The 13,291-nt window shown below is 34.9% G+C and overlaps 1 long non-coding RNA gene across 2 annotated transcripts; it reads right to left on the reverse strand.

The window, feature by feature from the left end:
* Nucleotides 1–1,299: 1,299 nt before the first annotated feature.
* Nucleotides 1,300–11,479, reverse strand: LOC144288244 (uncharacterized). Of its 2 annotated transcripts, none has more exons than XR_013356216.1 (4): nt 11,332–11,479; nt 4,971–5,067; nt 1,845–1,976; nt 1,300–1,365 (listed from the first exon to the last, which is right to left on the reverse strand). It is a non-coding gene; the product is annotated as an uncharacterized LOC144288244 (long non-coding RNA). The 2 variants fall into 2 exon arrangements; XR_013356215.1 differs by having other exon boundaries at nt 1,306–1,449.
* Nucleotides 11,480–13,291: the final 1,812 nt, after the last annotated feature.

Here is a 13,291-nt window from a genome sequence, read left to right on the forward strand (position 1 = left end):
CTCTGCCTCTCTCTCTCTCTCTGTGTGTGTCTCTCATGAACAAATAAATAAAATATTTACCAAAAAAAAATTTCTACAGTTCTGAAAAATTTTACTTTAATTATTTTTGCCAGTGTTTTCATTCCTTCTATGGAGGAGTAGATTTTTAGAATTCATTTTTTCCACCATTCCCAACGTGCTTCTCAGTGTACTTTTAACATCAGTTATTTATTCTAAATTTAAATTGATTTAAACTCTACTTAAACTGTCATGTTTAGAATATTCTAAAATTATAATATTTACAACTGCTTAAGCTTATGAAAATTATGAAAAGTTTCAGATGAAAACAAACATTTCCAAGGTGATACATGATTTTTTTACAATTCATTTCTGGGGAAATCACCAAAACATTTAAAGAGTATCTTAATAGGAAATGAGTTAGGAGGGCCCATTTGAAAAGGAATGAAAAGATCTTACGTAGTCATTACCTAGATCAGGAGAGCAAAACACAAAATTGTTTTAAATTCTATGTTTGGGACTATGACAGTGTTGATTAAAAAAAGAAGAAGAAGAAGAAAGATTGAAAAAGATGTGAAAAAGCAAAGAAGAAAATACAGAGAGAAGAACCATGGCTGGAGATTGGAGCATGTGGAAAGGGGCAAGTGAGAAGTTCCTTAAGGTATATGGTCAAATGTATTTTAAGAAAGAGATCTCAAAAAGTCAAATTTAAATTTGTTGTATGTGAATACCCAAGCTCTCAAGTAAATCATTATCAAAAAATTATATCCACAAAATAAGGGTAAAAATGGAAAAATGATAGCACATACAAACTTCTAGTATTCTCCACCGGGTATTCTCAACCCAGAATATCTGGTATAGCACTGTCTTCCAGTCTTACTATACAACAGGATCACCAAATCAGATGGAAAGCTTGTACCCTCTCCCTTGGGTAAATGTGATATTTCTACAACGTATTTTGGAACCCCATCACTGGAGCCCTCTGACTCATCAAGGTTCCAAAGAATGCCAGCTTGAAACCTAAGAGCAATTATGATGAATATGAGAAACTTCACTGTTAATTTAGCATTGAGTCCCATGAGCTGGATGCTACTTACTCAAAATAATTTGGCAGAGAGTATATGTAGTATGATCGTTGTGGTTGGAAACTTCTCCTCAACAAGCAACACACACAGATGAAAGAAATGCTTTGATGGACTTTTTGAGAGGGATTCTGTTTCATTTCCATCTATGACTACGTGCCCAGAATCATATCAACAAAGACTTCACAACTAGCTAATGTTCCAAGATTTAAATTACTTGCCTTCATTCTCCTCCTTGAATCCCAGAAGGTAGACTGAATCCAGGAAGCACTGTGCCATTGCTTTGCTGAAGTGTGGTTTCAGTGTGTCCGGCAAAATGGTCCCAGAACACCAACAGAGCCACAGAACTGGAAAACACTGGGTACAGTAACTGAGAACCTTTAATGATTCCTCCCTAAAGTCCTTAGTCATGGAAAATCCATTTTCTAATCTTTACTGTCAAAAAGAATAATGGGTAATGCATCTATACCTATATTTGGTGGGGTAATACTTTTCTTTCTTCTCTTTAGATATAAAACCCTTAAGTTTTAACACATTTTTCTGTAGCTAGAATTTCTTGATTTTTCTTGAAATTTTTAAAATTTCAATAAACTTTAAAATTTCTAAACATTTCTTGAAATTTTTCTTTAAAATTTTTAGAAATTTCTTAAATTTTTTTTTTACTATGATGTGACTCAGATAAATTTGACTTTCCAGTCAGTGATTTATAACATGCAAATACTTTACTATTACCTAAAAGTGAAATTAAATTGACTGGTCACTCACCGATAGTTTTAATTTTGGAATTTGGTAAAAAATAAATTATAAAATATTTTGTTTCAGAGCCTATGGTAAATAGTTTCAGATATAATCATTTTATGCATCGTCCTCTTCAAGGTTCTGAAATTTCCACACAATCTACACGAGAACAGAAACTCATTTGATCAGATAAGTTAATATTTTACTCATCTTGTTCCTTTATTCTGAATGCTCTTCCTCAGAATTTTAAAAATCATCTCTTAAATCTGGGCACTAGTGCTTATTCTCCCATAAACTCTTTCCTCATTGTTTTTGTACTTTTCTCAAAATGTCGCTTGTACCTCTGTTTGAATTAATTTCCTTTAGCATGGTATTTGTTATCAAGTCAGTTGGAGGCAGTCTCCCCCTACTAATGTAAAGCTTCTTGAAAGCAGAGATTGTCTCTCATTTACCTACATTTCTCAGCATTTAGCTCTTAGATGTTTAGTGATTTGTGTAGAGAAAAGAGCCCCAAATCTAGACTTCCATGGAAAACAAGTAGAGAAAAAATTCCAATTACTTTTCATTTTTGTATTTGGATTTTATGGAGAAAACTCCTAAGAAAATCAAAGAGGGAAAAACACTAGACTGAGGCCTATGCAGTACTGAACTTATATTTATAAAGTTCAGAGGCTCTAACTATGTGTAAATTTGCTACGGTCTTTGAGTAGCAAAAGACTTAAACAATGTGCACAAAGGTTTTGACTAATTGGGCTAAATTGACAGGTTACTTTAATTGAAAACGTTAGTATATTGTTTTGAGTTGAACTCTTATTTGGTGTCTACAAAGCCAATAACACAGGGAATTGACTGAACTTTTCAACTTTTCACTGTTTATTTGGACACCGTATAGACATAGCCAAAAAGAAATCTCTCCAAAAACACCTCAAAGAATTTTTTCTTCAACTGCATAAGATCATGAGAAAATAAAATCCCTCTGTTCTCAAATGACACTTTAAAGTTATAGGAGTATAGTGTGGGGAAATCAGTTCAGCCATGGATTATCAAAACAACAGAAATATAAACCAGGTATCAATTTATAATATTTGCTGAAATAAATTGACTCTGATTCAAACTGTCAGCTCAGTTCTTTGACACTGAAAATAAAGTACCAAATGTACTAATGTAGAAAACTTTAGCAATGAAAAGCATGACCCTCTATTTTGTAATATTATCTTACTATGAATCAAACTGATTGATAAATGAAGTTCAAATTGGCTCTTTTTGCATGAATTCAATCACAAGTCAAGAGTGTTTTTAAAGTTCTCACACACCTTTTCTACTGGCACATTTTATCCTTTGAAGAGACCATTTTTCAGTCTTCCTAATTTCACTAGCAAGTGCTATAGCACTGGACTTTTCTTACTCTCTGTTCCCTTTTAAGAGAGTAGTTCCTCTGACATCTAGATCTTTGGTAAGAGGAGTACATCTCTTTTTATTTGTTATTTCCCCAAAAAGGTCTTATTTGCATAGCTAGTTTAATACTAAAATTAAAAACTTAGATTGCAAATGTCCTGGAGGTGGTTCAGATGCAACAAGTTAAAGAGGAAAATAAGTAGGTTTTTAATAGTGTATGCAGTGTAGAACAGTGTGCCAGGATAGGGTTGTATACCTCAGTGAGTGGCATCTAGAAGGACTCATTCCCTGGAATGCTGGCCTAAGCTGTGTTGAGACCCTTGTAGCTGGGGTGGTGACATGCAATCCCCAAGGTTCTAAGTTGTCCTGTGGATAGGAATCCATTTCCTGCTTTTTGTATCCCCCATCTCTCCACCCGTATATCAGAGATTGGTTTGAAAGAATGAAGCAGAGACCTTACAAATGCCTGAAGACCAGATACTCTGTCAAGGGGAAGAAGAAATGGAAAAGAGAAGAAAGAGACTAAATCCCCAAATCCCTGCACATGTAAAAGCTTTCTTATTTTTTTTCCCCACTTCTAAAGAAGATGAGTCAAATAAGAGCCCATTCAAAACCACATGAGTAAAAATGAAGTTGTGTGTTTTTCACATACTTCAGAACAGGCTAAGGGATAAAAATGAGGGCGAGTTCCCTATAGTCAAACATGCCCAGAAGTAGCAAACTTTGACTTAGCCAGGAGCCAAATAAGCTGCTTTTGAATAATCGAGTCTTGATTTGAATCTGTAGAGATGCCCTTTTCATGTATGTGAGGTGGACTTTTGATTTCATCTCTGGGACAAAAGTTTGAAGTTAGTTTGTGACTCTTGCATAGAAAATGAAGGAAACCCTTGTAATGGGCGGCTCATGTAGGCTTATTATAAGTGTGTGTTTAACTCCCTCATGTGAATTATATTTTGAATCATTACCACTCAAGAGTCACAAGGTTTCATCTACTTAAGCTAAGATACTATGTGAAAAAGGCATTCTGTAGTCAACTTGCCGGCAAATACCATTTTAATACCTGAGTATTTAAATACAGATATTAAACCAGAAATTAGAGCTTTTTTGGTCCTTTTCTTTTGATTCTATCGTGTTAAATTAGCAGACATGGTAACAGACCTACATTATATATCAAAAGAATAATATTTTCAGAATTGGAGTGTAGGAAAGAGCCACAATTTAGCTCCTATGTGTCTTTATGCAATGGAAAGAAAGGCCCCTGAGACAGAGGGATAAGATCACCTCATGATGTGAAGTAGATCAGACATAGCAAAAGCATACGCTCAGTGAACCCTGAAAGCATAAATGCCACCAGGGTGCTGAGTCCAGTCCAGTTCATCCTTTTCCTGGACTTACCTACTGGCTTGATAAACTTATATACATTTTTTCATAAGTCTTCCCTCAAAATGGAGAGTTCTCTAGGGGTGCCTAGGTGGTAGTCAGTTAAGTGTTCAACTCTTGGTTTCAGCTCAGGTTGTGAGATCGAGCCCCACATTGGGTTCTGTGCTCAGTACAGAGTCTGCTTAAGATTCTCTCTCCCTCTCCCACTGCTCCTGCCCCCATGCTGCCTGCACTCTCTCTCAAATTAATAATAATAAATCAATCTTTTAGAAGAATGGATAGTTCCCCATGGATAGTGTCATACAAAATGCTCCATTACAAATGAATTTGAAGCATTTAAACTTTCTACTGTCCCCTAAACTAAAATGTTTTCAGTACCGTTTGTCAAAGTGATAAATCTTTCTGGGTGTGTCCCGAAGGAAACCAGGAACTTCAGAATTTACGCTAATCTCCCTGTGTTCTGCAAAATAAGATTCTGAAATGGGAGGAACAATATATTAGGTCAATTCAGGAATGAAAGATTTTAAAGTATCAAATTCCAGAATGCACATTCACAGTGTAAACCTGAATGACCAAACCAGGACTATACTTATTTCTATTCCAAACAAGTTCCAGTAATGAAACATCTTAAGCTATAGAAAAAAGAGGCTTAGTGTTACGGAAGGAGAATAGAAGGAAGTTTGTCATTCTGTAGAATCTTATCTCTAGTAGTATTTGTTTAGATTTGGCCATGTAAGCATATGAATTTTACCATTCCCTAAAAAGAGTGCAGGTTGGCTAATTTGGGGTAAAAGCAAGTATAGCAGTAATATTAATAAGGGGATTTTATTTATTATGCAAATTATATTTAGCAAAATACACAGATAACTGCTAAGGTCATTGGCAGAACTAATAAATTCCAACCCAAAATGTGCATGGGAGGGTCTTTTGCATGGTTGTGTGATGCTCTTGATTGAATAGCCTGACCTCAGAGATGGAAATAATGATGCTTACTCTTCTACAGGAATATAGTAAAGCCACAGAGGCAAGTCATCATGTTTTTTGAAAGGCAAAATACACATTAGTATTAATTTTGTCTTTTAGGTGGAAGTGATTTTACCTCTGTTTTAAAAAATAGCTCTCATCTTTCAGAAGAGAATTCCCTAATTAATAATTTATTGTTAAAACAAATATATGTGTAGCTCTGAATAGTGGGAGATATTCTTAAATGGTCCTATCTTTCCTCCTCCTTTATCCCCTTCGTGTCAGAAAGTAGGAGTATCCCATTAAGTCCGTCACTCTTAGTTCTAGGAGTAATAACACTATCCTGTTGACCATAGTAAGACTTCTGTGGGTAACAGTGCTAATCTTAACCACCACCCAATACAAGAATGCCACCCTCAGTCTAGGAGCATACCTTCTACCTTGCAAGGTATCCATAAAGTCAAATGAAACAATAACCAACAAAAGACCAATGTAATAATGACCCACGCTAAATTCTATAGCAGAATCATTTTTTTGTGACGGTAAAAGTACAATTATTCTTTGTGGTTAAAATTATGCAGCCCTTAAATAACTCTGAGTAAATGAATTATGTGCCATTAAGAGATTTCTTGAAAGTTTTCATTAGCTGTAAAATAAAATAGCTTTAAGCTTTAGAATGTTCTACTCAGTTGGAGACTCTCATGTCTTTGTGATATTCTGGTGACAATTTCTATTCTAAGTGTCAAAAACAACTCTGCTATCTGGAACAAGTCGTATAGTATTCTCTCCTTTTAATATTCTAATCGTGAGGTGTGAAGTGAAATGGTTGCACAGTGTAATGGTGGTAAAGAAGTGGAGTGTCAATGAGACGGGGAAGGTGACAGACTCAGAATAGGTCCCTGAGGTGCTCTCCAAGTGCACTGGATAAAGATTCCCCTGGGAAAATTTTCTCATTAGTTCTCAGACACAGTTCAGTAATTCAATAGCACCAGGTTACCATTAGTCACAAGACCAAAATATGTTACTTTCCATGCTTTAGTTCCTTTATTTGTATATGTCATTTTCAGACTGAAAATTATGATCCCTACTCTCATGCAAAGTCAGTCAGTAAATTGTTTACATACTGAAGTATGATACATGACAAGTAGATTCTGTAGTCTTTTTATTATTGATGCATGGTACAAATTCAGAGGGAAATAGACATTTTAAATGATTCTGATACTTCCTATAAACTCTCAGTTTCTTTATAGCAGAATCACTAAACATGTACATGTGTGCACACATATGTGCATATGTCATTTTCATAAGAAAAGCAGGAAGGATTCAGAAATAGTTAATAAAAAAAGACCACATTTTTAAAAAGCTTTCTCAGCCTTATTTATGCTACCTTCGAAGTAAACTTTTCTCACTACTTAGAGGGAGGCTATTTTTAAAACTAGTGTACCTTTTGTTTCAGAAATTATAATATTCTTTCGAAAATCAGAAAGTACAAAAAAATAAAATCAGAAAGTACTGAATTATGTATACATGTGTGAATATAAAATATTCATATTTTGTGCTATGATAGAGAGGAAACTCTTAAAGGTCCTGGTTGTTAGTTAATTTTGTGTGTAATTACTGAGTAAAGATGTTAAGATGCATAGATTATAATTTCACATGTTTTATATTTCATTGTCATGAGTGATATGTACCTTTTTCTATGCTATGAAAGTTAACTGCACTCCCACTCCACAATTGAAGGCATAATGAGTTAGGGGGTTGTCTACCTCATTACTCACCAGGTCAGAAAGAAAGGAGTATCCACCCCCATTGGTCATTTAAACCCTCCCGGTCACATCAGGGAAACAATAATGAAGTCTGTGCAAATGAAAATTAGATGCAACACTGACAGATTATTGTAGATTTTTGTGTTCCGTAGACAATTCACAGTATTTTACTTTGCAGATTTTGCAGTGATGGTCATTCTTAGGTTTAAAAGGTAGCTAGCAATTCTATACAGTATTGCAAAAAATAAAAAAGTACTTAATTTACTTTGTAAGGTATTCTAGTGGAAATATAATTTAAATGTATCCACCTAAACATCTTGACAGACTGGAAGAGGAAGTTAATCTTTGGTCATGCAAATTATGTGTCTTTCAAAAATAGAATGTGATAGGTAAACTGCAAGGGGAAGGTATCTATTAGAAATAATGATGAGACCCACGAAAGAACCGACTTTTCCAAATGAATTGATTAAAATCATTTCCTAATCGAAAGATATTCTTTTCAAAACAGTAGTGATCAGGATTCCCAACAAACCATCACATGCTTCTGTTTATGTGCTACCCATAGAGTTATTGTTGAATTATGAATTGTAAATATTTATAAGTGATTCATATTAAAGAAGTTGTCAGCTGCAGCTACAGTTCTTCACCTTCTGTCATCCCAACTATCAAGGGGGCTGACTCAATCACTTTCTTGTCAGGCTACCTTTCTTCCCCAGAATACTCAATTCCCAAAACACAACAAAATATAAATGAATGGAAAGTGCTAATGACCCATGATTGCCAAGAGGTATTAAGTTTTTAAAGGTCCTTTGCTGACTAAATTTTAAATGAGCAAAATCATGAAATTCATTTCCCAAGGCAAATCTTTATATTTTTAGTAGATGTCCACTGAAAAGAAATACATATTATTGTCTTCTGGTCTGTCTGCTTTGCTGTGATCGGAGTCGTAATCAGCTTTTAAAGACTCAAGTATATGTAGCTTATTCCATGTTTACTTATAAGATCGATGCTCCTAAAAGCTAGACTAGTGAAAAAAATTACATTTTAATCAAGGGGCAAATGACTCGAAATTATAAGATTTGGAAACCTTTGTAGTATTTGAGAGTTTAAAGGTATATTTTAAATCTTTAGGATTAGGTCAATAATCATTTTCAACAGTTAAGTTAAAATCTTTATATTTAGTAAATAATATGGATCAGTAATATGGATCAGTTCCCAAATCTTATAATTTCATGCTATCTCCCTTTTATGTTATCTTAAGAATGCCACTGATGGGAAAAACTTTGTTTCTAATGAACTTGACACAGTCTAAACTTGCAATTTCTTTATCATTTTTGCCTTGGGTTGGTCTGTCATGTTTCTGCTGACATCATGTTTTATGGTATGTTTTCATGTCTGAGAAGAATTCTTTCTAAGTAAGAGGTGGATGGTCTCTGAAATCACAGCGTACAGATTTAAATGTTTGGATACACGTGAAAAAAGTGCCCTTTGTGTTTGTTAATTCAGCCATTATTTTAGGAAAATAAGGCTTTTGCCTTTTTGTTGTTGTTGTTGTTGTTGTGAATAAGTGCTTCTATCTGTGTATAATCTAGCATACACTAAAGTCCAAGTCAATAATGGAAACTCAGCCAAATAGTTAAGGAGTACTTTTTGATCAGATCATTAGATCTTACTGAAAGGAGGCCCTATATGTAGGGAATTAGTGGTTTTCCCAGATTTTGGTATAAAGGAGCTAATGGCAATGTGTTAATCTTTTTAAGTTTCTGTTTCATTCTTAAATTTCTTTATGAAATAGCTCTTAAGAATCTTTCAGCAATTTTCTGTGATGTGCTTTGTATCATTCCAGCTCTGTGACTTATATGTGCTCACAGACATTGACATGCAGGCAGACTTTCTACACACACACACACACACACACATACACGCGCGCAGAGTCAGGGCCCGCTCAACAGATGTGCTCTTGTGTGGGAATCACATCACTTTTTCTGAAGCACTGAAGGCATGACTTTCAAGTAGTTTTAAATTTCAAATCAGCTTAGTCCATATTTAATCTAGACATGTTGGTTTAACACCAAGCCACACCAGACCTTTTAAAGTTCAGTGGCTGTGATAGAAAATTCTTCACTGTGTTGCACCAATAAATTGAGAAGTGCAGTATAATTCTCCACTATTGCTGGAACCATTGTGAAGTAAAATAAGACTTTGATATAGGTTCTCACTCAGGTGCACACTCTTTCACAATTGTATTCAAAGTGTGTGTTCACAAAAATTAAAAACTCGGATGATGCATAGTTTATGGAAGTAAGTGGTAAAAAAAAAAAAAAGTTAACTCCACCATTTTTTCCTATTGGTTACTTTACATACCAATAGATTAAAAGATGCTGAATTCCTTTTCTCTGAGGACCACCTTTATAACTGAGTTATTTAGTTTTTTATTTTTTTAAACTAAGCAGCCAAAAGAAAGAGCCTCTTGACACTTCCAGCAAGTATCTCAGTTCTTTTCATATTGTCAATAGCTCCACTGATAGCACTGTTCTTTTGACAGCTAAAAGCAGATGTGGGGGTTAAGTATGGGAGCAATTCAAATGTCCATAGTAAACTGCAGGGGGGCAGAGAGAGCTCAGAGAGCAGCAGCTTTAAAGTAATTGACTAATACAGTAAGGATATTAAAGTCATTTAGTGCCAAAAGGGAACACACTGATCCCTGACCCTCAGCCACTTTGGAGTAATCTAGTATTCAATCCAGCGTGTAATGACTGCCAGGCCTGTCAATCCTCCAGGCTCTCCAGTCAAATGCCTGTGGCTACTATTGGCTTATGGTAAAAGGACAGAAATGCAAGGAAATGCCTCTCAATCAGCCTATGATGTGATAATGTTATTGCTCCAATGTATTCTATATTGTCCCTGCATAGTTTAATCTGTTGAGACCCATGTCAAAAATTGCCCTTGTTCCCCAGAGGTCTTTACTCAACCTTTTAGTAATACAAGTGGATTTGAAAGGAAAGGGGGTAACTTACTTGATGAATTGTTTCCAGCTAGTATGTGTATATGTGTGTGTGTGTGCATGTGTGTATATGTATATGTATATATATTCATGTTCAACTGTGGCTTAAAGGCTATTGTGCAAGGTATAAATTAGAAGTGTGCGTTGGTAATCTCTTGTACACCCTTTCTTTTACTCCCAATGGGCAAAATATTTTACAATAAAAAAGGGTTTAAAAAGAGTATTGACAGAAATTTATTTACACAGTGGCTGATTCACATTCAGTGCATGTGCCAAATGGATTTTTAACGGGAAGATGTCAGAAAAAAAAGATTTATTTGTTTCTGCTACTTTTGAGACAGAAGAGTTGGCAAACTTCTGGGAAGCTTCCATTTTAAATGAGGTGTTTTGCATTTGGAAAATATAATTATTGCTACAGGCAGCAAATGAAAAAAAAAAAAACACACCTAAGAAAGAGTGCAGGAAATTGCCATTTTTTGTTATTTTGATTTTGCTAATTGAGGCACTGGAAATTGACCCAAAGTTGAAGAATCAAAATGGAATAATAATCATTCAAATTGTATTTTATTATCTCACAAAGAATCTTCGTATTTCTTAGTCATTCCCCCACTTACTTTTTCAAACCTACTTCTCTTTGGAAAGAGAAAGCTCTAGTGATGATAATGCATTATTATTTTTAGAGGACATTAAGGTTACATAGGGGAGGCATTTTGCCAATTTCTGATCTGTAGGACTCTGCAATTCTCCACAGGGAAGATGCTATACAAACCTAGAAACAAAGAGGAACATCTATTTGCTCATAAGTTTGAAACAACTTTGGTCTCAAAAACAAATGACTTTCCCTGTCCATCAAAATCTCCTCCAGTCATTCAGCACTCAAAAACGATTAATCGGTGTATAATTGTGTTTTAAAAACCACTCAGCCTGTGTTATCTACGTTTCCATTTGAAGTATTCTGAATTTGTGTACAGTTCTTGCCAAAATAGAAGAGATAGGAAAATCTTACTTTTGTGTTCAGTGAATTCCCAGACCTTAAGGGCAGAATGAATGCAGGAGGAAACGCATCAGGATGTCTCGGGCAATTTTTCATTAGTATCCATGACAAGCTGTTTCACCACAGGCTATTGTTTTCATGGAAAGTTCAAATACAGTAGGATGGGATATGGTGTGCTATTAGCACATAATGGTATGATTATTACCTATCTTATATATATAAGTGACCTTTGTCACCTAGAACATTGATACTCTTCATTATGATGTACCATTGTAGAATAAGAGGAATGGTTGGACAGCTTTAGAGTTCTTTCTGTAGTTGTCTAATTATCTGTTTAAAGTTTTCAAAGCTTTCCTAACAGGTGAACTAGAAGGGAAAACCAAATAGGTCAGAGAATCATAGGGCTTCAAAGGACCTCGGCATTAATTTGTCTATTCCTTTCACATCCCGGCATCAAATAGCTAAGCTATTTCTGGTGAGGGTATATTTTATACAAAATTCCAAAATTTACCATCATGTGTATCTACAAAAAGCATTATGATTATAAAGGAATAACTTGATTCTACAAGCAGAACAAAAAAAAATCAGTCTTTATAGCCACACATTGTATTAAAAGCTTCTTGAATGAGTTGAAACTTATTTTTCCCTACCATCTCCTTAGGAAATTCAGTGAGTCACTTTTCACTCTTTGTATAATAACTTCATGTTCCTAACGACAATTGTTAAATATATATTTAGTTTTCTGTAGAATGAATGTGAGTAAAGCATCATTCAGTTTGGGTTAATTGAGTAAGTTCTCCTTTAGCTTCAACAGAATTAAGGGCACATATCTTATCTTCATTTCTCATAGTCAATATGTGGTTGAAAAAATTTCATTCCTTCAGCAAATATGGAATTTCAGCTCTGCACATGGCATTATGCCAAGCTCTGTAAGGGGTATAAAGAAGAATAAGATGTGATCCCTAATTTCAGAAAGCTTACAGACCAATATGGGAGGTGAGACACTAGACAAATAACTATAGCACACAGTTGAAAGGGGAGAAGGTAACTAAAGTTTATTAAGCACCTCGAGCTAGCCAGTCCATCCGTATAACTCCAATTAATGGACACAGAATTGTGCAACACTCATTTTCATTTGTTAAGCTGTCTTTGAGATTCAGGAAAGCCAATACCCTATTTGAAACAAGTTCTTTCTGGCTCAGAGACCCATCCTCTCCCAGCAAGACTGCATCTTTTCCATTACAGGAGCCATGAGGCTATGATGACCCACTGTGAGAAAAGCCACTTGATGCTCTTCCAAATTGAAATCCCATTTTTCATTTTAAGGAAAGGTAAGATTCCAAAGGTCAACCGTCTGGTATGGTGTAAACAAAGTGATCTTTATGTGGGCTCATCTTCTATTAAATTGATCTCTAAGGCCATGAGATCAAAAACTATGTCTTATTTCTTACTGTAATCAGAATATGCTAGGAATTTGATAAGTACTGCATTGGTTAACTGAGTATACGGAATATCTTCATTCTCTTCCGGCCTGGAATTTTCATCAGGCATTACCACCCAGAACAACTCCCAGAGTGAAGATAATCCCACCAAGGTATATAGCTGTGAAGAGTCATTAAGCCTATTAGCCATAAAGATGTTTAGTCTGTTTATATCCATCAGAATTTCTTCAATATTCTTCATCAAAATGAGGGTAAGAAGGCAGAAAACTCGTATGTATAAAAAGTTAATTTAAAAAAAGGTTAATTATCTGGATTTTTATAATTCTATATTTAATGGTAGAGTTGTATCAACAAGTTAAAATCAATGGGTGATTAACCTACCATCCAGTTGAATCTGTGTTTGCATTTCTATTTTTAAATTACTGGCTTTGGAGCTGTTATTATTATTATGACAACCTGCAGTTTTCTTGAGTATTAAAAATTATACTGGTATCTCTTTCTTCTTTTTTCTTTAACCTACTCTTTCTTGT

The sequence above is a fragment of the Canis aureus genome, chromosome 18 (genome assembly GCF_053574225.1).
Source record: "Canis aureus isolate CA01 chromosome 18, VMU_Caureus_v.1.0, whole genome shotgun sequence".
Taxonomy (NCBI): domain Eukaryota; kingdom Metazoa; phylum Chordata; class Mammalia; order Carnivora; family Canidae; genus Canis; species Canis aureus.